The 26,893-nt window shown below is 45.4% G+C and overlaps 1 long non-coding RNA gene across 2 annotated transcripts in view; it reads left to right on the top strand.

The window, feature by feature from the left end:
- Window positions 1-20,429, top strand: part of LOC131823609 (uncharacterized) — a 42,604-nt gene extending 22,175 nt beyond the window's left edge. Inside the window, exons 3-4 of one of the 2 annotated variants that reach the window (XR_009350610.1) lie at window positions 3,221-3,303; window positions 20,088-20,429. This is a non-coding gene — a long non-coding RNA (uncharacterized LOC131823609). Of the gene's footprint in view, window positions 1-3,220; window positions 3,634-20,087 lie in introns of those variants that run through there. The other variant, XR_009350609.1, reaches the window with a different exon arrangement.
- The last annotated feature ends 6,464 nt before the right edge of the window (window positions 20,430-26,893 follow it).

Here is a 26,893-nt window from a genome sequence, read left to right as displayed (position 1 = left end):
TGGTTCACTCATTCCTTCAACTAATGTGAGCCTAGCATGGGCCAGGTATTTTCCAGGAGACTGAGATACAGGGGTACGTAAACAAAGCTCCTAATCTCACAGGTCTTCAATTTAAGTGAGGCGAGGGATGGACAATAAATACAAAAAAATACACAGTGTGTATGTATGCTAAAGAGGTGGTGAGTGCTATGGGAAAAAGAATCTGGAACTGGGTAAAGGGATCAGGGTGTGTTGGGGGGTATGTTGCAGCTTGGGTAGTGAGACTTCATTGAGAATGTGAGAACTGAGTAAATTTGATGCACGTGAGGGAGGAAGCTGGGAGGAAGAGCTTTCTAGGTAGTGGGGACAGCAAGTGCAAAGGCCCTGAGGCAGGACCATGCCAGGCAGGTTTGGGCAACAGGGAGGCCACCATGGCTGGATGGGATGAGCCTGGAGAGAAGGAGGAGATAAGGGCAGGACGGTGACAGGAGCAGATGGTACAGGAGCTTGTGAACCGTGGGTATGACTTTACACTTTACTCCAAGCGAAGTGGGAGCCATGGAAAATTCTGAGCAGAGGAGGGATGTGCCCTGACTCAGGTGTTTACCAGCATCCTCTGGCTGCTGCAGGGGAAGCATGCTAGGGGGCAAGGGTGGAAGCCAGGAGACCTGGGCCAGGTACCAGTCCAGGGGGACATGATGGACACTCAGACCAGGGTGTTAGCATTTGTTTGGATTATTTTCGATTTCACAGTTTAGTATAATAGCTGCATTTTTATGTAGTACCACATATTTATTGGACTGGTCTGGGCAAATGTAATCACATATGCAGAGAAAGTCAGGCAATTAAAATGAAGTCCAATGTTGCTAAATGTAATATATGTACAACTTTAGGACCTGTGCCTGAGCTGTTATAATTATTTTTCTTTTGAAAAAAAATTTTTTTTTCTTATCCTGCCTCAGGCACTTAGGCATTTACATGAAATATTTGCGTGACAACCTCTCCTATTCTAATGTGATGAATGTGACCTTTCAAACTGAGGATACAACAGCAGACAGGAGAGAAAAAACTCCAAGTAAATATGGATATAATCAGTTATGTGCACGAAACCATTCCCTTACTGAGGACAGACCAAACATAAGCAAACAGGCCATTTGTTAATTTCAATGAGTTTGTTGGCAGAAAGAGGCATGAGGGTGTTGCCAAAACCTCTGCCAAGTTTAAATTTAGGACAGCAGGTTCCCTAGGAGTGGAGAAGTTTTTAGAAACCTTGCTCCCGTTCACACTATAACCTTTTTGTGATCTTCAGGGATTGCTACTTGAAAGGAAATTATTTCCAAATTTCCTTCCTGCTCTCCTTTCCCAAACTATCCAGAGAGAAATTATAATCAAAGTTTTTGTTTTGTTGTTGTTGTTGTTGTTTTGATAAGAGAATGGATTGCAGAGACTTTTCCATCCAGCCTTCCAGATGGGGAAACTGAAGGCCAGAATGGCGAAGTGACTTATGTGTATCACTCCTGGGAGAGGTTCTTGGCTACATCTCCCTTTAAAGAGACCACTTGGTGGTCACTGTAATAAATGATTTTTCCTCTCTCATGAAAACAAATGGGATCAGCAAACTGCTGCCGACTGATCTTGGTCCTTCACTAAGTTCTGAAGGTTCTTCTTGCAAAATGAATTACACAAATTGTAGCTGCGGAAAATGAAACGTAACATCTGTAAAATGTCCCCAAGAATTCTTCCTTTTTCCAGAAAGCAGGCTCGTGAGTCAGTGTGAGGCTTCGTTCAGTGGCAATAACAAACAAATTGGAAACTTCAGTGGCTTCCCTCAGAACAAGCCTGCTTCTCGTTTCTGTAAAGCCGGTTAGCAGGGCTTGCCTCCACGCAGTAACTCAGAGAGCCAGCCTTCCTGCACCGAGCATCAGCCCCACCTCTCACCTGCCTCTCCTAGCCCCTCCGGACAGGTGCATCAGCTCTTCACTACTTCTGCCCCAGTCATGATCATCTATTGGCTAGAATGAGTCACATGGGCCTGTCCCAACTGCAAGGGAGTCTGGGAAATGTAGGAGAACATAGGTGGCGAGGAGCAAACACGGCTTATTCTGTCTGTTCTAGAAAAGAGAGACCTGCCTTTTAGTACCTTGAATATGGCAAGAGAATGGTGTTTGAATATCTCCAGAGTAATGAAAGGGGTCAGAACACTTTCTCTTTTTGAAAAGCAGACATCTTAAGATGCCATTGCTCTTAACTGTCCATAGCAGGCAAACCCTGCCTATCTCCTAAGACCAAGTAAATCATATTTGATTGAGGCCAGTGTTGTGCTCAGATATCTGAAACCACAGATTTGAGCAGAGGGTGAACACAGTGAGGGCAGGTCTGTCAGGATAGGCTAAATTTTAGGGGCTTTAAAACAACAGTTTGTCTCCTATACTACCCGTTTGAGAGTTAGCTATAGCTGAGTAAGGATTTGTCCTCCAACTCAGTGGCTTAGAACAATTGCGATTGTAATTTCTCATGATTCTGTGGTTGACCAGGCTCAGCCAGGCAAGGAAATTATGTGGAGTGAGAAAAGCCAATCACAGAGGGATACATATTGCATGACTCCATTTATGTAACATTTGTGATAAAATTACAGAGATGGAGGACCTGTTAGTGGCTTGAGAGTAGCAAGACAGAGTCTTATAGTGCCGGTACAGTCCAGTTTCTTAATTGTGCTAGTGGTCATACAAGGCTGTGCATGACAAAATTGCATAGAGCTACACACACCCCAGACACACACAAGACACAGGCACACACACAGTCATGAATGCATATTAACCGATGAGATCTGAATAAGCTCTGCCAATTGTAGAATGATACCAGTGATGTCAATTTCTGGTTTGATGTTGTATTATAGTTATGCAAGATGTTGCCGTTGGGAGACGGTGGGTGAAGGGTGCATAGACCCTCCCTGTACACTTCGTTGCAACTTCCTGGGCATCTGTGATTATTTCACAATCAAAAGGTTAAAGATGTAGGCAGTGGGTTTCTAGAGCTTGTCCTGTTCTACAATGATTTAATCACAAGAGCCCCATCTCTATCACCAGCACCACAAAAACAAACAGAGCACGCTGAAGAATGTAGCAGACAGAGTGCAGTGACTGGAAGAAAGTTCCTCTGAAAAAAAGTTGCAATGTTAGTGTAAAGGGATTATGGATATTTTTCTTTTACATTTTTTTTCTTCTCCTTTTTCTCCCTCCAGCTCAAGTTCCTCCAAAAGCCGATTCCAAGACGAGGATTGGATCAAGTAGTTTATTTCGGGTGAAGGAGAGAAGACAAGGAAAGGTTTGCGTCAAGGAATTACCTGTGGAGCAAATGAAGCTTCGTCCTGCTGGGGACCTCTGGGAGCCAGCATAGGGTACATGCCTCAGGGCTGTCTCCACTGGTGTGCGAGAGAGCTGGGGTATTTACCCACGCACTTTGGCTTTGTCAGTTACTGCTAGAGAGCTGCTCCCCGGGAGCATTAATTCCGTCGCCTGTGTGTGGCAAAGCAGGATTCGGCAGCAAACAAAAGCCTTCAGTTTGGGCAGTTGGAAGACAGGCCGGTGTGCACTGAAGGGTAAGGACAGGTGCATGGGATAGAAACCCTGTGCGAGAAATAAAAACCAGAAGGAAAATGCAACATGCTTAATGTGCAGACTGCTTGCTTACTACATCCTCAATATCTGTCCTTTATTCTTTGTTCCAGCAGAAACAATCTCATCCCAGGCAAGCATTTGTTGGGGATGACAAGAAGCACTGTGGCCAGGCAGGAGGCAGAGAGAGCAAAGAGAGACAGGGCGGGAGCCTTTATTGTGATTCCTGCAGATGGGAACATGTGAGACAGGATAGGCAGGCTCAGAATTGACTAGTCTGAATAATTTCAGTGGGTTCTGAAGCATAAGAACTGTCCCTACTGGTCTGCTCTTTGGCCCTGTGGTTAATAAGGCAGGTAGAGAGTGGCCCAGAGTGGGAGACCCAGGAACAGAGTCGGTTGGGTTGTGGAATCTGGATTGGAGCCCTTTACTAACTCTAGGAGTAACCCTGCAAGGGGCAGTCTTTCCAGGCTCAGCCAGGCCCCCAGGGTCAGAGTATCAGAAATGTGGTCCATCCAAAGCCCTTCCCCAGGGACCACCCATGCACCTTCCTGCATTATTTTTCACCATACCAGTTAACAATAGCCAGCAGACCGCATAGTTTACTTGCTTATTATATTGTTGGAGTCCCCGACTGGGGTGCCAGCCCCATAAAGGCAGGAATGTTTGTCTGCTTCAGTCTCTGTGGAAGTCCAGAACCTAGAACAGCGCCTGGGACAATGAACTGAATGAATGAGTTGATCCGTATATTCCTCAAGTTAAAGATTGACCGTTCTTCAGCAGTTTGTAGTCAAAGTTCAGAGCCTCCATAGACTTTTAGAATTTTAGTGGCCTCTCTGATGGACCCTGGGGCACTGTGTTTTTTTGCAAACCCAACAGAGCAGGAAATCTGTGTGGCATTCAGAATCCAATATTGAGTGAAACCATGTTGCGTGGCCATCTACTTCTGACTTGAACCATTCACAGGAGTGGGCATCTCTGAGCAGTGGGTGAGGCCCCTGGTCCTGAGTGAGTGAAAGGGGATACTTCTCCCTGGAGGTGACTCTTGGTCACATTTTTCCTTCACCCCCTCCTCTGTCCTAAAATTAGCCAGGATCCTGGGAGCGGTCGAGGCTGCCTTGAGCTATTTTTAACAGATCCAGGAGTTGTGACTAAACTGGGCTTAGCTACCAGGAAGGGATGTCAGTGGGAGGTCTCACTTCAGAGAGGATTGCGAGCCTCCCTAAAACGTGCAAGTTCCAATTTCTGACTTGAGAGATGATGTAAACTGAAAATTATGGGGAGGGGCATAGCTGACTCAGTTGGAGGAATGTGCCCCTCTTGATCTTGGGGGTGTGAGTTCGAATCCCAGGTGGGATATAGGGATTATTTAAATAAATAAAAATCTTTAAAAAGAAAGTTATTAGGAGAGAAGCAGAGGAATGAGTAAAACACAATCATTCATTCATTCATTCATTCATTCAGTGTCAGGCTCTGTTCTGGGCACTGGGAATAGAGGAAGTAACAAAGACAAAAAAAGAACCTCTGTGCCCTGGAAAAAAAGAAGAGGTTAGAGTATCTACTCATATCGGAAAGCAAGGAAAGGGCTTTCAAAACTAAAGAATTTTATCAAAAGAATACATGAACTAGGTTGACGGGATTCCCACTTGTCACAATTCAGGTACCATTGTACTCTGTTAGTCAAAAACCAGTGTCATTAAAACCTTGCTTATAGAGTTAAATGCAATTTATTTATTTATTTTTTAAAAGACTTTATTTATTTATTTGTCAGAGAGAGAGAGAAAGAGTGAGCACAGGCAGACAGAGGCAGAGGGAGAAGCAGGCTCCCTGCTGAGCAAGAAGCCTGTTGTGGGACTCGATCCCAGGACGCTGGGATCATGACCTGAGCCGAAGGCAGCCTCTTAACCAACTGAGCCACCCAGGTGTCCTGTTAAATGCAATTTTCGTTTGCAGGCCGCAGAAATGGGTTTGGTGAGTCTTACATTTAAAGGATGGGTTAGGGGTGCCTGGGTGGCTCAGTGGGTTAAAGCCTCTGCCTTCGTTCAGGTCATGATCCCAGAGTCCTGGGACCAAGCCCCGCATCGCATCGGGCTCTTTGCTCAGCAGGGAGCCTGCTTCCTCCTCTCTCTCTGCCTGCTTCTCTGCCTACTTGTGATCTCCGTCTGCCAAATAAATAGATAAAATCTTTAAAAAAAAAAAAAGATGTGTTATATAGAAATAATATCAGAGGTGCTCAGCATTGAGTGGAAACTGGAGAAACAGGCTTGGAGAAAGGAGAGAAACGGAAGGAGGAGCTCTGGGAGTCTAATGGGCACTAGGAGGGTTGTGCATTGCCGATGATAATAATGCATGGCTGTAACCCTCAGCAGATAGTCCTGGTCCGCATCTGCTTGCCCAACGGCCTTGCCTAAAGTTGCCAAAGGCTGCACAGCAGGCTGGAAGTGCCTGTGAATGAGCAGCTACATCCCACTATCCCACTCCTGCCACCGTCAGCAGCCGTCAGCCCATGACTGATAGCAGCTGGTGAGTCGCTGCCCCGGCTCCCTTGGGCTCAGGTGGGATGATTCTGAGGGGTGTGTACTGCCTTATCCCACAACATTCCCCAGTAGAACTGGGCCCCAGGGGCCTGTGGGGTCACCTTTTTATCAGTGCACCTGTATGGGCTGCTCTTCTCTTTCTGTTTCACATCCTCAATCCCAAACTGGCATTTCCTGGAGTCACCTCCCAAATAGACGATTTACCTATGAGCCCTTGGGTCAGTGCCAACTTCTGGGGGGGACCCAAGTGAAGACAACTGCATTCCATGGCAGAATTCCCCAGATCCAGGAATTTAGAATCCACTTTGAGAGGAAAGGGCTGAGAAGTGGTGTCAATATCAGCATCTAGAAGTTTCTCCCAAGTTTCCTAGTTGCCTGGAGACAACAGCCCCTGATATAGGAGTTGGGCACAGTGGGTTTCCTCAGGACTGGGAGCACAGCTCTGCTCTGAGTTCCCCTTCTTTCTGTTAGTACTCAGCTACCACTGGACACCCTGAGGAGTGGTTAGGGAGCTCCCAGCCAGGGTCCAGTGCATCCCTTCTCCTGGTCACTTATGTATTATCACAGGATGCCTGTGCCCATTCAGGCTGGATAAAAAGTTTATAGGAAGTTTATTCTCAGCATGTCTATGTTTGATGAGCCTTCCTCCTTGGGGGCCAGCGAGAGGATTCAGAGCCAAGGTCACACAGAAGACAGCTCTCGACACGTGCTACCCTTTCAGACATCCCCAAGTGACTGTGGGCCACTCACCCTGGAGCCAAAGCAAGGAACAGGAACAGGGGTTGGTCAAGCATGGATCTCTTGTCTGCCCCAGGAGGGGCCACTGGTGTTGGAACAGCTCTTATGCAAAGACTACTCTCAGAGGAGAATTTCCTGCCCCCACCCCCACTCCCACTATCCCCCGATGAAAGGGAAAAGGGGTCCCTCTCCAGAGGGAATGAGATGCTGTCACCTTTGTGATTTCTTTGTTGCATTTACAACAGTTTTACAGAGATTAAAAACAGACAACCCTTCCCCCAAATCCAAAAAAATCATATCTTGCTCCAGCAGATGTCATGGGTTCTCCTCCCACCTTGGACCGCCTTGGAATTCACGTGCAAGCCATTCCCTTCTACACCAACAACTGCCTTCGGCCCTCTGGACTGGCTTCCTAGGGCTACTGTAAAAATCGACTGCAAGCAGTGGCTTTATAAACAGAAATCTCTAAGTTCTGGAGGTCAGCAGTCCAAAATGAAGGTGTTAGCAATATTGGTTCTTTCTGGATGCTCTGAGGGAGAGCTCATCCCATGCCTCTGTCCTGGCTCTTCGTGATTCCCCCAAATCCTTGGCATTTCTTGGCTTGTGGCCATATCATTCCAGCCTCTGCCCCTGTCATCACATGGGTTTCTTCTCTGTACCTATCTCTCTGTGTGTTACCTCCTCTTCTTAGGAGGATGTCAATCACTGCTTTTAGGGTTCACCCAAAATCCAGGATGATCTCATCCTGAGATCCTCAATTACATCCTGAAAGGTCCTTTTTTCAAATGAGGTCATATTCACAGGTTCTGGGGTTTGGGGTGTGGACATTAAGGCACTGGTTCTCAGTCTGTGTGGATATGACAGTCTGAATGTTTGTGTCCCTCCAAAGTTCATATGTTGAAATCCTAGTCCCCAGTGGGATGGCATTTGGAGGTGAGACCACTGGGGTGGAATTAGGTCTTGAGGGTAGAGCCCTTTCTAATGGAATCAGTACCCTTATGAAAGGACCCCCAGCGACCTCTTTCTTTGGCACCAACAGCCCCTCTTTATACCAACAACTCCCTTCAGCTCTCTGACTGTGTTAGTCCATGTGAAGACAGAACAGGGAGTCAGCTGTCTGCAACCTGGAAGAGGCTGTCACCGAACCTGACCATGCTGGCATTCTGAGCTTGGACTTCCAGACTCCAGAACTTTGAGAGACAAACTTCTCTTGTTTTCAAGCCACCCAGTTTATGGCAATTTGTTGTAACAGCTCAAATGACTTAAAGAGTAGGCAAGTCAGAAGGGCTGTAAAATGAATACCCCCAGAGTGGCCCTCAAACAATGTGGGACCAGTGCTGATGGAAAGATGTTCCTTACATCTCAGTGGGACAGCCCTGGGGGCATCTCTCAGAGCATCCTGGTGGGATTGAGTCCTCCTTGCTAAGAGGGAGAAAGTGCCCGGGACTCATAGACTCTAAGATGGTCCCTAATGGTGCTTGCTTCCTGGTACTCACATCTCATGTCATCCCTTGCCCTACAGGGTGGTTGTATTGGTTTCTAATCAACAGACTGTGGCAAATATGATGGTATGTCAGTTCCCTGGTTATGGTCCATAGATAGTCCCTTCGCTAGCAGGTTCTCTCTTGCTGGCTTTGGTGAAATATTCACTATGTGGGGATAGCTGTGTGGCAAAGAACGAAGGACCATGTTAGTCAACCACTGGGAAGGAACTGAAATCCCAAGTCTAACAGCCTGCAAAGAACCAAATCTGGCCAACAACCTTATGATCTTAGAAGTGGATCCTTTGTCAATCAAGGCTTTGGTTGAGACTGGGGTGCTGGCTGACATCTTGGCAGCCTGTTAGAGTCCCTGCCACAGAGGGTCCACTCAAGACATCCCTGGATTTGTGACCTTCAGAAACTGTTGGACAACAAAGTGTGCTGTTTTATTATTTTTAAAAAAGATTTTGTTTATTTATTTTAGAGAGAGAGAGTGGGGGTAGAGGGAGGGGGAGAGAGAATCCCAAGCAGACTCTGAGCTGAGCATGGAGCCCAATGTAGGGCTCAATCCCATGACCCTGAGATCATGTCCTGAGCCAAAACCAAGAGTCAGATGCTTAACCAACTGAGCCACCCGGGTGACCCTGAAGTGTGCTGTTTTAAATTGCTAGGTTTGGGGTAAATTTTTTATACAACAATAGCTAACCAATACCATGCCCATCATCACACCTTTTATTGACTTCCCTTCTCTATCTTGCTTCACCGCTTCTTTACCCAGCTTCCTGGCATCGCTCCCCAGTAAACTACTTGCACTGAAGTATTTATCTCTAGGGCTGCTCTTGAGGACATTCAGACTAAGACACCTGTCATTAGGACTATGGGTTATCTACTTTTGTTTATAAAGAAGTCAGTGGCATGTTGGAAAATGTCAAAAAACAGAAAGTGTCCTAAAGCTTTTTGCTAGTGTTCAGTGTAGGTGGATTCGCACCCAGCATCCATCCCAATGTCCTGATCTGTTTTCTTGTAATGCAGAGGCTGGGCAGCAAAACATGGCACTTCAAAGAATCCCTTGCAGGTAGAATGCTGGAGGCAAATCATGTCCAACCAACTGGAAGCCCACTAGGTTTGGAAAGTATGGTGAGTTGGAGGCCATCTTTTCACGGCTTCGGCTGTTAGTACTGCTATGGATGACTGGAGATATCTTGGCTTTCCATTTTTATTTCCTAGCAGAATTCCAATGCCCAGGGCCTAACTTTGGGAGTTTCAAGAGAAGTTTTGGTCCAGCTTCCTGGTCTTTGAATCATGACCCAGGATTATGGTTTTGCAGTTAACATTTTGGGAAGTGACCTCCAATAGATAACCTTCTGTGTTAATTAAGGTAATAATAGTTGCTGTAACAGCTGTGTTTTAGGGCATCAGAAGGATGATTTTTGCTTATGTGGAGTCAGTGGAGTATTTGACAAATGGTTTCCCTTGTGAATCTGAAACATCCAAGATGTGGAGGTCAGGATGAGATAAGCTATGTGAGAGATTTGTTAGGGATGGTGAGGATGTGGGGAATCGAGTGAACAGTGACCTTTCTTTCCCTGGGAGCTTCTCTTGCAGCCAGAGTCTGTTTTGCCCACACTGTGGCAGTTGGAAATGCTGGGGAACCAAAGTCCCCTGAGAGAAGACTTTTAGTAATGACTGACAGAAGGTGGTGGGTCAATACTCCAGTTCCTCGCTCCTCAGGGGGCCATACTCTCAGGGGCATGTTCTACACTGGCTCCCAGACTTCCCCAGAGGGATTAAACCCTAGTTACCTGCTAGTAGTAAGTAGGATACCAACACATCCTTTACTATATGCCTTCTCTCTCTCCATCCTACTTCCCTGTTTTCTAGTAATGCTTCCCAGGGACTGCTTCTTAAACACTTGACTTATCCTCAAATCCTGTCTCAGGGTTGAACTTCTGAAGTTGAAGACACTCTCAAAATAGACTGAATATGTTAAGTCTATCCAACCTGAACTTCGGTGTGTGTGTGTGTGTTTGTGTGTGTGTGTGTGTGTGTGTGTGTGTGTGTGTGTGAAGAAAGCACAATTTGGAAAGGCAAACACCTTACAGAGAGTTGGTACTGCCCCTGCACAAGACTTTGTTTTGATGTCTCCTCTAGCTCCTGGAACAGAATCCCCAGTAAAGCCATGTGTCCTAGAAATGGTTGAGTTGATTTGTGACTTGAAACGGGGAAAGAAAACCAAAGAACTGCATTTGTTATCAGCTCAGAATTGCTCACCGTTCTGTTTATATTCTGAAGTGGGTTGAGGAGGATTTGGCAGCTCCTTTGTTTCCCCTTAGCATGCAGCCAGATAGCACTGCAGACTTTTCTGGTGCAAAGAGCAAATGCACACCCATTATGTGCCCACTGACACCATCCAAGAATTTCCTTCTTCTGACCCTACTTGGAAAATGACAAAGCTGTCAATATCTGTAAGAGTCTGAACAATTTTTTTTGCTAAACACAACTTCAACTGGAAGAAAACCATTGATTTTCTTCCAGCTCAGAAGCAACTGCAGTTCTTGGCACCACACCTGGCATGGCTGCTCTGGGGGATAATGGAGTACTGCCTGCCCTCCTGAGTCACAGCCTCTCTGTAGGCACACACCATTGTCAGAGACTGCCAGTCTGCTGATAGGAGTCTCATTGCCTCTGTCCCAACCACTGACTTCCACAGAGCCCAAGACCTGAATCATTGCTTCTTCATGGGGGATGGTCAAGAAATAGAAGCAGAAAATGGATTCTTTCTTATTGTACAGAAGTTGGCTGGCTTTCAAGGCGAATGCTATTAAGACAAATGCTTAACTGGGCTTTGGGCAGAACTTTCTCGCGTTTTTGCTCACTCTCAGAAATCAAGCAGGGGAACAATCTGGGAGATCAACCAGGTGCTGGCAGTATTTGGGGACCATCTGAATGAAGGTAAGTCAAAGCTCTATGGTTATCGTTATGGATTTTGTGAAAAATCTGAGAACTCTTTTGGTCCAATGGCCACACTGTGAGAGATCAGAGACTAACTCTGTGGAAATTTTTGACTCTAGCAGAAGACTTCTGCAGCCTGGTATGGAGTGACAGAAATCTGCAAATACACAATTAAAATTTATTTCCCTCAGGGGCACCTGGGTGGCTCAGTCAGTTAGGCATCAGCTTTTGGCTCAGGTCATGATCTCAGGGACATGGGATAGAGCCCTGACTCAGGCTTCCTGCTCAGTACGGTGTCTGTTTCTTCTCCCTCTGCCTGCTTGTGCTGATTCTTTCTCTCTCTCTCAAATAAATAAACAAATAAATAAATAAAATCTTTCAAAAATTTACTTCCCCTGTTAAAAGAGATTCATAAGCTGTTTCTCACTGATACAACACCAAAGTATCAGGAAGTACTTGACCCCAGCTCTGTGTGCCCATCCCCCAGCTTCTTCAAGCTTACCTGCTATCTGTTCACACCTGTGACCTTCAGAGGGTCCCTTATGGGCACTGGAGCCAATCTGAGGGCCAGAAGTGCCTGGGAGTTTATTTTACCTTGCCCCCGCATCCTAGATGGCCAATTGCTATTGGATTTAGGAGGCTGTTACAGACTGTTTGTGTCCCTGCAAAATTCACGTGTTGAAGCTCTATCCCCAATGGGACTATATCTGGAGATAGAAACTTTATGAGACAATTAAGATTAAATGAGGTATTAAGGGTGAGGCCCTGGTCAGATAGGGTCAGTGTCCTTCTAAGAAGAGAAAGAGAAACTAGAGCTCTCTTCATGCATGCACCAAGGAAAGGTCATGTGAGCACACAGTGGGAAAGCAACCATGCACAACCCAAGATGGGAGCCCTTGCTAGGCTTCCACCCTCCTGGCACCTTGATCATGGACTTCCAGTCTCTGGAACTGTGAGAAAATACATTTCTGTTGTTTAATCCCCCCAGTCCCTGGTACTTTGTTATAGCAGCCCTAACAGATGAATACAGGTTTCCAAAGCCAAGCTCACTTGCCTGAGGCATAATTTATGCCCTAGAGCTCTCTGTTGGATCAGTCTGAAGTCAGAACTGCACTTGGCATTGCGTATTTGTGTGGCTTCCTCCCTTTGCCTGTCCTGATGCCCCAAACCCTTATTAGTTACCTGGGAGTGCTTTCTTTTCTTCCTTCCTTCCTTTCTCTCTCTCTCTCTCTCTTTCTTTCTTTCTTTCTTTCTGCAGGAGGTGCAGCTGCAGAGGAAAGGGCAGAGGGAGAGGGAGAGAGAGAGTCTTAAGCAGGCTCCACACCCAGCTCAGAACCTGATGCGGGGCTTGATCTCAGGAATCTGAGATTATGACCTGAACCTAAATCAGGAGTTGGCACTTAACTGACTGTGCCACTCAGGTGCTCCGAGCACTTCTTAATAAATCACTTGCACTTGAGTTCTTGTCTCCAGTTCTGCTTCTGGGAATATCTGACCTAAGAAATTAGTGATGCAGAACATCGCCAAAGGTAACCTGAGTACTGAGTTGAGGACACAGAAACTGCTTGGAAATGAATTTCACATGCAGAGATTTGGTTAGTTTCTATTAGTGGGAGTTCCTTGGGTCAGATTTAGCAATGTCAGCTGCTACTGTACGCAATTCCTGAAATCTCAGGGGCTTTACACAACAAAGGTTTGTTTATCACTCACATGCACTCTGAGATAGGTTGGGCAGCCCATCTTCCACCTTTTATCAGCACCAAATGGAAAGACATGGTTTCTGAAGTTGTTGGACAGAGGAGAGACCCTGGTTCTTAACCACCTCAGTCTGGAAACAGCATGAATCATTGCTGCTCACAGTTCTTTGCTTGAAACAAGCCATCGGATCCTAATAAAAATGCAAGGGGTAGGGGGCAACTGGTTAGCTCAGTTGGTTAAGTGTCTGACTCTTGATTTTGGTTCAGATCATGATCTCAAGGTTGTGGGATCAAGTCCTAAGGCAGGCTCCCTGCTGAATGCGGTGTCTGCTTGAGATTCTCTCCCTCTGCCCCTCCTTCCGCATGCGTGCTCTTGCTCTCAATAAAATCTTTTAAAAAATTTACAGGGTATTGGGAAATGTAGAGGAGCACATGGGTTGTTTGGGGAATGATAGTGAAAATGATAGAGAAAGTGAGAGCAAGAGAGCATGAGCAGGGGGAGGGCAGAGGGAGAGGGAGAAGCAGACACCCTGCTAACCAGGGAGTCCAGTTCAAGACTTGATCCCAATATTCTGGGATCATGACCTGCACCAAAGGCAGACAGTTAGCTGATTGAGCCACCCAGGAGCCCCTATGGTTTTTCTTACAGTGGGGTTGCACCTTATGTGATGATTTGGTTTCTGAAGGCAATGAAAAAGGCAAAAGCTGCATGTGACCCAAATTGCCTTCCAAAATCTTTTAGGAAGGCAACATCAAAATGATTTGTAGGCTCATATTGTCTTTCATTACCGAAAATAATAACAGAACATGTCTTTCTTCTGCATTTGCAGGCAAAAATTAATAAATGCTCCTAAAGTTTTTGAAATTTTGCTAATTAAAGTGAACTAAAATTTGAATATACTTTGTGAATTTCAATGACAAAGCATATGGTTTTGCTTGAATAAGAAGCTGAATTAAACCCCAAATACATGAACTGTAAAATATTGACAAAGTTAGACTTCATCAAGATTAAGAAATTTTCTGGGGCACCTGGGTGGCTCAATTGGTTAAGTATCTGCCTTCAGCTCAGGTCATGATCTCAGGGTCCTGGGATCAAGCCCTGCATAGGGCTCTCTTAGTGGAGAGCCTGCTTCTTTTTCTCCATCTGCCCTTCCCCTCATTCACTCTATCTCTCTCAAGTAAATAAATAAAATCTTTAAAAAAAGGATTAAGAAATTTTCTTCATCAAAAGAGCCCATTGAGAGAACATAAAGTCAAGTCATGGAATTGAAGAAGATAATCTAGATGGCATATTCTCAAAGGACTCATATTCAGAGTATATAAAGAACTCCCACAAACCAGTAAGACAAATACATGAAAACAAAATGGGCAAAAACCTTGAACAGGCTGGGTCATTTTGCTTCAGGCTGTGGATTGTCTGGGTTTAGCTGGTGCCAAGTTGAGGACTGGGTTTACTTTTCTCATGTCTGTTAACTCTGTGCCCCAAGATAAAGGGGAAGCAACTCCCTAGGCCGTGCTCTTTTCCTAACAAAAGAATGGCGTGCAAGAGCCAAATTAAATCATACAGGAACATTTAAAAGCTTTGTTCACATCTGCTAAGATCCATTGGCCAAAGCAAGTCATCTGATCAAACCTAGCATCAGTGAGTTGGGGAAATACACTCCACCCACAGTGGAAGGGCACTGTATGGTCACATGAAAAGGGTGTGGATGTATTGCATTTCTAGAAGTGCAATCCCATCTACCTTGGCAGTCATGGTTAGGTTATGGGAAGGAGGGAATTCCTTACCCAATGGACAATGGATGTGAGAGATAGTATGAGTTCTAATGACATCTTTGGCAGCTCTGGCTCTAGTAATTCTTGAAGCTGGATTTAACTTTGGCCTTCCCAGAGTCACCAACTGATACATCCCCCTGCTGCTTCCCTTTATGATAAAGCTATTTTGAATCAGGATCCTGTCACCTACAAACACATGATTCCTAAAGTACACTCTCCCTCATGGTAAATTAGAGTGCTCATTTCTTCTCACCAATAACAGCACTGGGTGTTAATATTCTTTTTTGGTTTTTGCCTATTTTCCAGGTGAAGAATGGCACCTTGTTTAAACTTCAATTATTTGCCAGTAATATAAAATCTCTTCCTACACCTATTGACCATTTGTATTTCTCCTCTGTGAAATGAATTTGGCTTACTATTGGAATGTGCTGATTTTTCAGGCTGGAGTTGGGTTTGCAACAGGGATACATTTTCTAAGTGTTTGGGGGTGCTGAAATGGTTTTGCTATTGATTATAATATCCCTCCAGGCTGAGAATGTTTCTACTTTTATGTAGCCAATGTTTCTTGTTGAAATGAGCACAGAATGACTTGTGTCAACTTTTTTATAAAGCCTCAATGAATATTATTTTGGGTTAGAGAGTAAGAATAAGACAGAGGGTGAGACAGCTGTCACAGTCCCCTGGAAAGTGGTATCATATATCACAATTTTATGGTTACTGTTCTTTGGAAGTGTGGCACCTTCCTGGGAGAAATCTAATCCTTGAAAAAGAATCTGCCTATTAAAAAAAAACCCTGAATATATGAATCCAACTAATTTCCAGAAAAGGGGTATGGCACAGAAAGAGGAACATTTTTTAGGAAACAATTATTGTCATGTGTGAGATCTCAGACTAGAATTCGGGCATCTGGACACTTAGCTCCTAATTCTTGGGGAGAGGCAGGGGCATGAACTGGTTGAAATCCTTGCTCGGTAAAGTGTGTTTTGTGGCTTAGCAACATCAGCAACACCTGAGAACCTTCTAGAACTGCAAATCTCCACCTCTGTCCTGGATTACTGAATCTGAACTTCCTGGATAGACTCTGGAGCATGATAAACCTCAATGAATTTCAGCCTCTGTTACACATCACTTTTACTGTGATATTTCTCAGTCCAGAGACACTCTCAACTTGCAACCTGGCTACACAGACTGTGGTAGATCACAGGTGCGACATATCACTGCCTCTGCTGTTTGGCTAAGGTGGTTATCCTGTTCTTTGTAATTGGTCAGGAGGGAGACGGATAATATCGCTGTCACCATGGGATTTAGCAGCAGTGGTGAATTTAGAACACTTCCCCATGTGTGGGAGGCTGATTAGCTACATTTGCTAAGTACCTAACAGCTGCTATTAGCCTTTAATGATCTTAATTCCCAAAGTAGCTTGGTGGCAAAGAGAGCCATTGTCAGATTTTTCTGTGCCAAGGTTCCCAAGGGACAGACATTTGCTTTTAGCATCTGTGTGTTAGAGACCCAAAAGGAATGTTTTCTGGGTCCTGAAGATTTCTAACCAAGGGGGTTAGTAACAAAACCCATATTTGGCAGGAGGATTAAACCCTGAGATTGAAATTGCTCTGAATGTATCTCATGGGCAAACAGACTATGTTCTCTCAAAGCGTTTGCCTTTAGAGATGAAGCAAGAAGGCTTTTGTTCTATGTTCAAGAGCAGAGTGCCTTCTTTGTACTAAATTCCAGTCAGCTGCTTTGTGAGCTTTCTTGTCCATAGTTTGAGGAATACCCTTAGCATCCCTCCACATAATTGCTTTGCAGGTGAATGCAAAGTTACCTTTTTGAAAATGGATTTTCTTAAGATTTTCAGCCAAAGTTTTAAAACTCCAGCTGTACTTCCTGGCTGTGTGTCACTGGTTACATCACTTAGCCTTTCTAGATCTTAATTTTCTCTTTTACAAAATGAGATTAATACTAGTAACTAACAATAATAGGATTGAATGGGTTAAAGCAAATAAAATACTTAGAATAGTGCCTGACATATCATATGCAAACATTAGCCGGTATGATTTTACTATTAGTGCGAACAATTGTAAGTAAGTCACCGCATGCTTGCCTCTGCCCTCCATGGCAGGATTTGCCATCCACCCCAGGAATCCCTCCCCACTTCATACTTTTGGTAATAGGACTCACTTGAATTTTGGTAGAGGACGTGGTTATGCAGCTTCTCTTGCAACTACATAAGGACCATGTGATCAAGGTCCTAGCAGCAATAGAATATAGTAGAAGCAATACATAAATTTCTGTGTTGCTTCCAGAAGAGGAAATGCTTGTCCTCCACTTTTTCTCCACACCCCTACCCCATGACAGCTGGAACAAGGGCATGGGGATAGGCCAGGCTGGGCATGTGGATAAAGACAGACTCTAGAGATGACAGAGCTATGAGGTAGAAGGAACTGGTCCCTTGGTGATCTTGTACAGTGAAACTTTGCCTGTGTCAGACCTCCTGCTCATGTCTGGAGTCCTAAGTAAGAGAGAATGAAATTTCTTTCTTATTTGAACCATTGTTTTCCTGGGTCTCTTAGCTTCTATATCTTGTTTCCATGCTCAATAACACATCACTTACAATCTGTGCATTAGACTGTATCTTAGGGAAATGGATTTAGTGCTGAACATGAGTCAAAGTTTGTTTTAAAAAATTCAGAGCTCATTGCTCACCTAGCAGACCCTAGAAGCAAGTGGGTCAGTCCCAGCTCACCTACGAATACAGATGAGGCCACATTAACATGAATGCTTGAATTTCAACTACTCTTTTATTCTCTGCCCTTGGACCTCACCACTCTTCCACACTGTGTTGCAGAATTCTGAGGGACTGTTTCATTTGTGTCCAGGCAAAAGTTTGCTCACAACAGGTTTGCTGCTCTTACCATCCCAATGGCAGGCATCTTGTTACCTTCTCTCCTGTTTTCCATGGGCACCCTGCTCTTTTGGACAACAGGGCCCCGTGATCCTTCCTGATGGTCTTCTCGGTGCTCATGGCCCCCAAGCTGCCAAGGGTCTTTGAGGAGGGGACTGGCTTTTCCTCCAAAGCTGTCAAGATTACATTTCACTGTAATCTGCCTTTCATCACTGCTGTTGGAAAGTCTGTTCATAACGCTGACCTGCCTTCGTTCGGAGATGATGTGTACTTTCTCTCTGGCTGTTGTAATGATCTCTCTGTCTTTGGTGTTTACAGTTTCACCAAGATGCATCTAGGTTTTCATTTATTTGTTTTATCCCGCTTGGGATCGGTTATGCTTCTTGAACCAGTGGACGTCACATTTTTCCTAAATTTTCAAAAAATTTGCAGTGAACTCTAAGTGTTGCTTTTCCTCTGTTTTTCCTACTTGACCCTCCTGGGTCTTTGATTAGATGCACCCAAATCAAATGAAGTTTCCACCACCCCACGGAATGGGGGTTTGAACCAGCAATAAAATTGTTACAAAAAAAAAAAATAAATTACCATCTTCACTTAAGTATCTACTTCGGGATCTGAAATTCACACTTGCAACATTCTCAGGGGTTCAACACAAGGAAGTCCAGACTCTGAAACCAGGGGTTGGCAAACTGTGGCCCACCAGCCAGATTTGCTGACTGCCCGTGTTTGTGATTAAAGTTTTGTTGGCCACACCCACTCACCTACCTACAATGTGGGGCTGTTTCAGTGTTACAGCACCAGAGTTGCAATGGAGATGGGACAGCCTGAAAAAAAAAAAAAAAAAAAAAAAAACAACCCAAAATGGTTTATTATCTGGTCCTTACAGTAGTTTGCCAACTGCTGTGTAGATCAAGCTTTCAGTCCTTCCACAATTTAAGACCAGTTTTTCAAATATATACTTCACTGCTCTACCACATAAACTTTCCAGAAAATTCCCACTGGTATGTATAAAGTCCACTGAGCCATTAGCACTAATGTTGTTTTGGTCCCCAATACAATTAGGGGGGAATGAAGACCCCACCTGTTCCCACCTTCCAGTGGAAAACAACTGGATGGAAAAATGGAGTGTCATCCTAAAAGTTGAGGAATTGTGGGTACATCTGCTTTAGCAATACAAGGGTAGATGATTCCTATTTTCACTCAATGCATACATGACTTAAAGTCTACTTATTGAAAAATTATAGACCAAACATAATGCTGATGCAAATAAGTGTTATTAAGCCCTGTAGGATTTGCCAAACACCCCACAACAAATTACATTGACAATAACAAGCTAAACCCACAATGATTTACCATTAGCTAAGTAAAAAAACCAGCATTTGAAAACCATGGCTGAGGCGCCTGAGTGGTTCAGTAGGTTGAGCGTCTGCTTCCTGCCTTCGGCTCAGGTCAGGATCTCAGGGTTCTGGAACTGATCCCTGCCTAGGGTTCCCTGCTCAGCCCGAAACCTGCTTCTCCCTCTCCCTCTGCCTGCCACTCACCCTTCTTGTACTCTCTCCTTCTCTTTCTCTCCGCACTGCTCTCTGTCAAATAAATAAATAAATAAATAAATAATCTTAAAAAAAAAAAAAAAAAGAAGAAGAAGAAAAGAAAACCCTGGCCAACTCGGGGCACCTGCGTGGTTCAGTCCGTTAATTGTCAGACTCTTGATCTCAGCTCAGGTCATGATATCAGGTTATGAGAGCAAGACGAGGGTTGGACTCTACCCTAAGTGTGGAGACTGCTTAAGATTCTCTTGCCCTGTCTTTCTGCCTCCCCACCAAAAAAAATGGTATGAAGCTTTTTTTTTTCTTTTTTTTTAAAGTAGGCTCTACACCCAGCATGGAGTCCAAGCTGGGGGCTCGATCTCACCACCTGAGATCATGACCTGAGCTGAGATCAAGAGTGGGATGCTCAACTAACTAAGCCACTCAGGCACCCCACTACCACTACCTCCAAAAGAAAGAAAACCATGGACAACTCGAGAGAACACAAAGACGAAAAGTTCCTTTAGAACATTATGGGAATTTGGGGCGCCTGGGTGGCTCAGTGGTTTAAGCCTCTGCCTTCAGCTCAGGTCATGATCTCAGGGTCCTGGGATCAAGCCCCACATCGGGCTCTCTGCTCAGCAGGCAGCCTGCTTCCCCCCCCCCCCGCCTGCCTCTCTGCCTACTTGTGATCTCTCTGTCTATCAAATAGATAAATAAAAATCTTTAAAAAAAAAAAGAACATTATGGGAATTCCTACACATGTTGGTGTAACATGTGTGTATAATGCAGTGAGGTAATATTTGGCAGCCAGAATTTTAGGTGAAATACCAAATTTAAGTGCTCAGTAAACAATAAGGTGTTTCTTTTTTCCTTTTTTTACAGATTTATTTATTTGAGAGAGAGAGAGAGAGAGACTGCAAGCAGTGGGAGGGGCAGAAGGAGAGAGGAGAATCCCAAGAAGACTCTATGCTGAGTACAGAGCCTGATGCAGGGCTCAACCCCACAACCCCAAGACCACCACCACAGCCAAAATCAAGAGTCGGAAGCTCAGCTGACTGAGTCATCCAAATGTCCCTGAGGGTCTATGTTTTGAGAGGTAACTTGACAGTGATTCCAATTGTTCAAAACTCTTCCAGTTTCTAGATAGCCCTTGGCAAACATACTTTCCATTCCTTGGGTGTTTGTGTTTGTTTGTTACCTCAGGATACTGTAATAAATACCACAAACTCGAAGGCTAAACAGTTCCTTGGCAGTCAGACTTAGGAAAACCAAATTTGGGGTAGGAGGGATTTGTCCCATGTCTCTTTCCTAACTTTTGGTGATTGTGGGAGATCTTTGCCATTCCTTGGCTTGTAGAAGCAGGATCCCAATCTCTGCCTTCATCTTCATGTGGCTTTCTCCTTGAGTGTGTGGGTCCAAATCTCCCCTTTTCCTAAGGACACTAGTCCTATTGGAATGGGAACCCACCCTAGTCCAGTATGACTTCATCCAACCTTTACTAATTACATCTGTACCAACGCTATTTCCAAATTAAGATTCCATTCTGAGGTGCAGGGAGGTTAGGACTCCAATATTTTTCTTTTTGCCAGGGGGTACACAATTTAACCCAGAACAGTGCTGCCATGGGAAAAACATGGCAATTCTCATTCACAACTCTCAATTCCATTTTTTTTTTTTTTAAAGTAGATTCCATGCCCAGGGTGGGGGAGCCCAGGGCATGGTTTGAACTCACAACCCTAAGATCAAGACTTGAGCTGAGATCAAGAGTTGGATGCCTAACTGATTGAGCCATCCAGGTGCCCCATTAATTCTCAACTCCATTAAAAAAAAGAAAGTCATCCAAATAGCTGTGGTGCCTCCAGGACACATTTGAGAAAGGGGTCTTCTTTTGGGCAAAGCTTGAATCTCTCACCCACTGTTTTCTCTGACCTCCCAAGTTTGCCTGAAAGCCCTGTCTACCTTCCATTGATGTGGTTCAGTGTTAGCATATTTCTCCTCAGATGGGCAGGAGCCCACTAGATTCCTCCAGGATGCCCCTCTGAGAGCCAGAAATTTAAGCCCAGGTGATGTGGAGAGATTCCTCGGCTGAGCATCCACGTCGTTCATGGAGGTTTTAATCTTTTTTTTTTTTTTTAAGATTTTATTTATTTATTTGACAGACAGAGACCACAAGTAGGCAGAGAGGAAGGCAGAGTGAGAGGAAGGGAAGCAGTCTCCCCGCTGAGCAAAGAGCCTGACGAGGGACTTGATTCCAGGATCCTGAGATCATGACCACTGAGCCACCCAGGTGGCCTGGTTTTAATTTTTTTTTTTTAAGATTTTATTTATTTATTTGACAGACAGATCACAAGTAGGCAGAGAGGCTGACAGAGAGAGAGGTGGAGGCAGGCTCCCTGCGGAGCAGAGAGCCTGATGCGGGGCTCGATCCCAGGACCCTGGGATCATGACCTGAGCTGAAGGCAGAGGTTTAACCCACTGAGCCACCCAGGTGCCCCTGGTTTTAAATTTTTGATCGTGGTAAAACACACATAACATACAGTTTACCATTTTAACCATTTTATAGTATATGCAATTCAGCGGCCTTTTGTAGATGCACAGTGTTATGTAATCACTACTTCTGTCTAGCTCTAGAACATGTTCATCATCCCAAAAGGAAACTTGACCTATTAATACTCACTCCCCCAGCCCCTGGCAACCACCTATCTGCTTTCTGTGTCTACGGATTTCCTTTTCTGGACATTTCGTCTGCATGAAGTCAATCACTGTGCAGCTTTGTGTGACTGGCTTCTTTCACTCAGCACGCTTTTGCGTTTCATCCCCACTGTACCAGGTGTTAGTACCTTGTTCCTTTTTACTTGCAGAGGTTTTTAAAGACATGCTTGCCTGGCTGTGCTAATCTAGGCGAGTGTTCATCGGAAAATTCATCTGTGGATGGATGAACACTTAGGTTGTTTTCAAGACCTGGCTCTTGTCAATTACGCTGCCCTGAACATGGGGGTACAGACAGGTCTTTGAGACACTGATTTCGTTTCCTATGACTATATACCCAGAAGTGGGATTGCTGGTAGTTTCTATTTTTAATATTTTGCCCCAAAGATTTTATTATTTATTTGACAGAGAGAGAGAGAGAGAGAGATATCACAAGTAGGCAGAGAGGCAATAAGAGAGAGAGAGGAGGAAGCAGGCTCCCCGCTGAGCGGAGAGCCCGATGCGGGGCTTGATCCCAGGACCTTGGGATCGTGACCTGAGCCAAAGGCAGAAGCTTTAACCCACTGAGCCACCCAGGCACCCCTATTTTTAATATTTTGGGGAATCACTAGCCTGCTTTCTATAGGGGCTGCCCCAACTTACCTTCCCAAGTTATTTTCCACATCCTCACCAACATGTTATCTCTTGTCCTTTTCATAAAAGCCAGGCACTTTTCCTTGCTCTCAAACAATTTCATAACTGCTAGGGATGCCGCCCCTGCTCTCCCCGGAGATCTCAATTATATGAGTCATAAGCCCTCTTTTTTTTAATACCCCCTCGGCCTGTGGGCGCTCCACCTTCACCAGCTTCAAGATCAAGATCAAACTTGGAGCAAGGGTTCCTCTGCTCTCTAGGTGACCATCACGTATGGTGAAGGAAAGCTGGAACTTTTCTGAGAAAGCTGTGCTCCCAAGGGTGTAGATAGAAAACAAAAAAAGAAAGATAATTAATCCACATAAAAAATCAAAACACAAAATAGAAGTTTCCCATCCTTGGATTTTACCGGAGTTGAGCTGAGACTAGTTGGCACCTCCCCACATGGGTGCAAACCCCTGCCTGGGGTTTCTTACCATTCATCGTCTCCTGGATGAGGGGCCCTGAGTGCCTCCTGCCACATAGCTCTGCACTTGGGCTTCAGGCTTTCGTGGGAGGGAGAGAGAGGCTGTTGGTGCCCACAGATCTGAGAGGCAGGGAGGAAAAGAAGGAGTGGCATGGGTGCTAGTCCCAGGAGGGTCCTTGAACAGGTTCTGAGGCTACATGGATGAAGGGAAAGCTGCTTTCCTGAGACTTTGGGAGACCCAAAGGGCCCAGGCCACACTGCTCCAGGACAAGATGACACAGAGCAATCACAATGTTGGGGAGGTGCCTCCTGTTATAGAAACAGACCTGGGCAGGGATGCATTTTTTTTTTTTAAAGATTTTATTTATTTATTTGACAGAGAGAGATCACAAGCAGGCAGAGAGGCAGGCAGAGAGAGAGGAGGAAGCAGGCTTCCTGCTGAGTAGAGAGCCCAATGCAGACCTTGATCCCAAGACACTGTGATCATGACCTGAGCCAAAGGCAGAGGCTTAACCCATTGAGCCACCCAGGTGCCCTGGGAAGGATGCATTCTTAGGAACATTGTTGGTCCTACAAGATGTAAAGGACTTCCAAGGATTTCCCCTTGTAGGATAAAGAAGAAGCATGAACTGGGGCAGAAGAGGTCACTCATGGATGTAGATGCCACCAGCATCCCTGCTCTTGGGAAATTGAGCGTGATAGGGATTGGGAGGTCTGGGACTCTCCCTCAGAGGTAAGAGGCTTGAAGGGAGGCCGAGTGGTCCCAGGTCAGTGGTGGTCTTGGCTCCTGGCAGAAGCACAGGCAAACCCACTCTGGAAGGATGCTTCCCCAATCTCAGATTTAGAGCCCCAAAACTCCCACTCAACAAGAGTGAAGGATGGGACTTGTTAATAGGGTAAAGAACTGACTATCCAAGGAAGCTTCCATGGCTGCATGGAGCTCACTCTGGGAAAGCAGTGGGTGAGCCTTTTGGGAAGCATATCTTCTGGGTTAGGAACAAGGCTTGGGTGAGTTACTCTTTTGTCATTTAGTGCCTTACGATAGGGTAAGCCATCATCCTGGGTTGCCATGGACTTTTCTGGTGTTGGCACTGCAAGCTGAGTGTGCTAGGAGCTCCTTTGGCTCAGGGCAAACCAGAATGGTTGGTTACTTTCTTCCTTAATGATTTCCTCAAATCAGAAACCACAGCAAGTTAGTAAGTGCATATAAATTAGTGAGTTCATTTGTTATATAAATATGTATTGGTTCTTGGTATATTCTATTGGGGACACAGCAATGAACAAAGACCACATGCTTTCTGACTCATGATGCTCACCTCAGGGAGGACACAAATGGTGTGTAATTGACAATGGTGAGTTTCTCTGATGGAGATGCTGCAGGAGTAGAACCAAGGGGCCTGGTTCAGAATGAGGAGAGAGAGAAGGCCTCTCTCCAAAGAAATGTTTTGATCCTGATGATTCTGATACCAATATCCTTGATTCTGTGTGGTTTCCCCCATATCACCAAGCAATTCTGCAACACCAGCTGCGTGTCCTACAATTCAACGCAATTCTGACACTGTCTGCCTGAAGACAGCATTAGATTCCTCAGATTAAGGGTTTGGGGTTGTAAGATTGTGCCCACCTCAGACACCAATTGTGACCTCAGGTTTGTATCTGTGCTTCTGATCTACTGGGTATAAATCAGGGGTTCCCATGACCCCCTTCTTTGTTGCATTGGCTAGAGTGTTTCACACCATTCAGGAAACTAGTTTACTCATCAGATTACTGGTTATTACAAAGAATACTCAAGGGTATGAATCAACAGCTGGATGACGATGGTTCCATAGGGTGAGGTCCCAAATTAAGAAGCTTCTGACCCTTGGAGTCTGCAAGCATGGTGGTGGTTCACTAACACGGAAGCTCTCTGAACCCCATTCTTTTGTGTTTATGGACACTGCATCCACAGGCCTGATTCCATAAATCATTATCCGTTGGTGATTGAGCTCAACTTCCTGCCTCTTCCTTTTGCGGAGGTTAGAGGGTGGGACCGAACGTTCAACCCTCTCTGATCACGTGGTTGGCTGCCCTGGCAACCAGCCCTCAGCCTTAGGAGTTTTCCAAAAGTCAACCATTAACATAACAAAAGACACCTTGATCATGCTTATCACAGGAAATTCCAAGGGATTTAGGAGCTCTACACCGGGAACTGGGATAGAGACCAAATATGTATTTCTTCTTATAAATCACAGATCCTAAGAGTCCCTCTCTGTCAATCCCAGGAAATTCCCAGCATTTCCTGGCTGTTGATCAAGTACGTGGAATCTTCGATGGCCAGGTGCCTTATTGCCTCAGGAAATCCTCCTGTAAACTCCCCTTTTCCCCACGAGTGAGAAAAGTGGTCTCTGTGGCAGCAAGGCTGAAGTTCTCTATGACTGTAGATCACTGGGTCTTAGTTCCCAGGACAAGGGAAGAAAAAAAACCCGACACCTTATACTGATTTCTGTGCAACTCCCAACAATTATGAATGGAGCCCCTCAGGGAAATGTTACTGCTCTATAATAAATCCTCAAAAATATTTCCCTGAAGCAGTGTGGTATAATACCTAAAATTAAAGCTCAAGATTATGGGCAGCCTTATCATCTGGCGAGGGGCCTAGATGGCCTGATGACAGTTCTTCCCCCATCTGATTCCCATGCTGAAGGGTTATGGGCCAAGCAAGCCTCCTTATGATGAAGTTCTAGAACCCAGGTGAGGTTCGGTGGGCTAAGGTCTAGAGCCGATGACCAAGAAAGAATTCTTGAGACATCTTTGGTGCAAAATGGTGGTTTATTAAAGCACGGGGACAGGACCCGTGGGCAGAAAGAGCTGCTGCCTCGGATTTTGAGGGATGGCAGGTTATGTACCTTGCTGTTGGGGGGGTGTGAAGGGAAGGGAGATTCTTGGTGGGGTGTTAGGATCCTGCTATCATTTACATTCCCTTCTACCTCAGCCTCCTCCAGTTTATGGTGGGGAGGGAGACATTAGGGCTTCAGGAACTGAAAGTTATTTGCCTCTGGAAATTTGTGCTATTGGTAAGGTAACTTCTTTGTTTGTAGATCTCTAGGACATCTGTAGAGCAAGGGAGATTCCTGTTCTGCAGGACTGCGATCTCTGCAAGTTAACTATTTATCGTTTTATGGCAGTCAGGGGTGCCTGAGGGATGCCACACATATTACAGAGGGGAGCGGGTGGAGAGGGGGGTGCAAGGCGCCAGCTTTTGCTCTGTCCTCAGCCAGCCTCATGCTCCCTCATCACTTATAAACCGGCCCATCCTTGGAATTATTGAAACTAGCCAATCACACCCTCCTGTGGGCAGCAAGGGCCACCTGCACCTCTTGGTACAACAAAGCTTGTCCTCCACAGCGCCCATTGTTTGTTCTGTTCCCTAAGGCAACCCCCCTGGTGCCACACACACCCCCTCCCCCCCCCCCCCCCCCCCCGCAACGTGGCCCTGCATGGCCCATGGTGCCCATCTTTTCCCATGAGTATGAGTGTAAAGTTTTTCCGGCGAGATAAACACAACACCAGGCAAAGTGGGTGCAAGGCAAGATTTATTAAAAACACTCTCCACTGAAGTTTCAGGGCTCAGGAGAAGGGGAGCCAGGAAAGTTGTGCCGGGAGGAGGTGGGCACCCTCGGGCGAGGTTCCGCAACTGGGGTCTCGGAGGAAGCTCAGGGGTCTTTTGGAAGTTTCCCTTATTTGGATATCTCGCCTGCTCGTCGGGATCCTATTGGTCCACAGGAGCCTGGGGCGGGGTGTCTCAGATTCCTGCTTGTCAGGGTCCCATTGGTCCATGGGGGTCGGGAGGGTTTTCAGATTCCTGCTTGGGTCTTTGTTCTCCTGTCCGAGCTCAGGTCTT

The sequence above is a fragment of the Mustela lutreola genome, chromosome 2 (genome assembly GCF_030435805.1).
Source record: "Mustela lutreola isolate mMusLut2 chromosome 2, mMusLut2.pri, whole genome shotgun sequence".
NCBI lineage: Eukaryota > Metazoa > Chordata > Mammalia > Carnivora > Mustelidae > Mustela > Mustela lutreola.
Note: the sequence above shows the minus strand (reverse complement) of the source record. Positions and strands in the feature narration are given on the sequence as shown.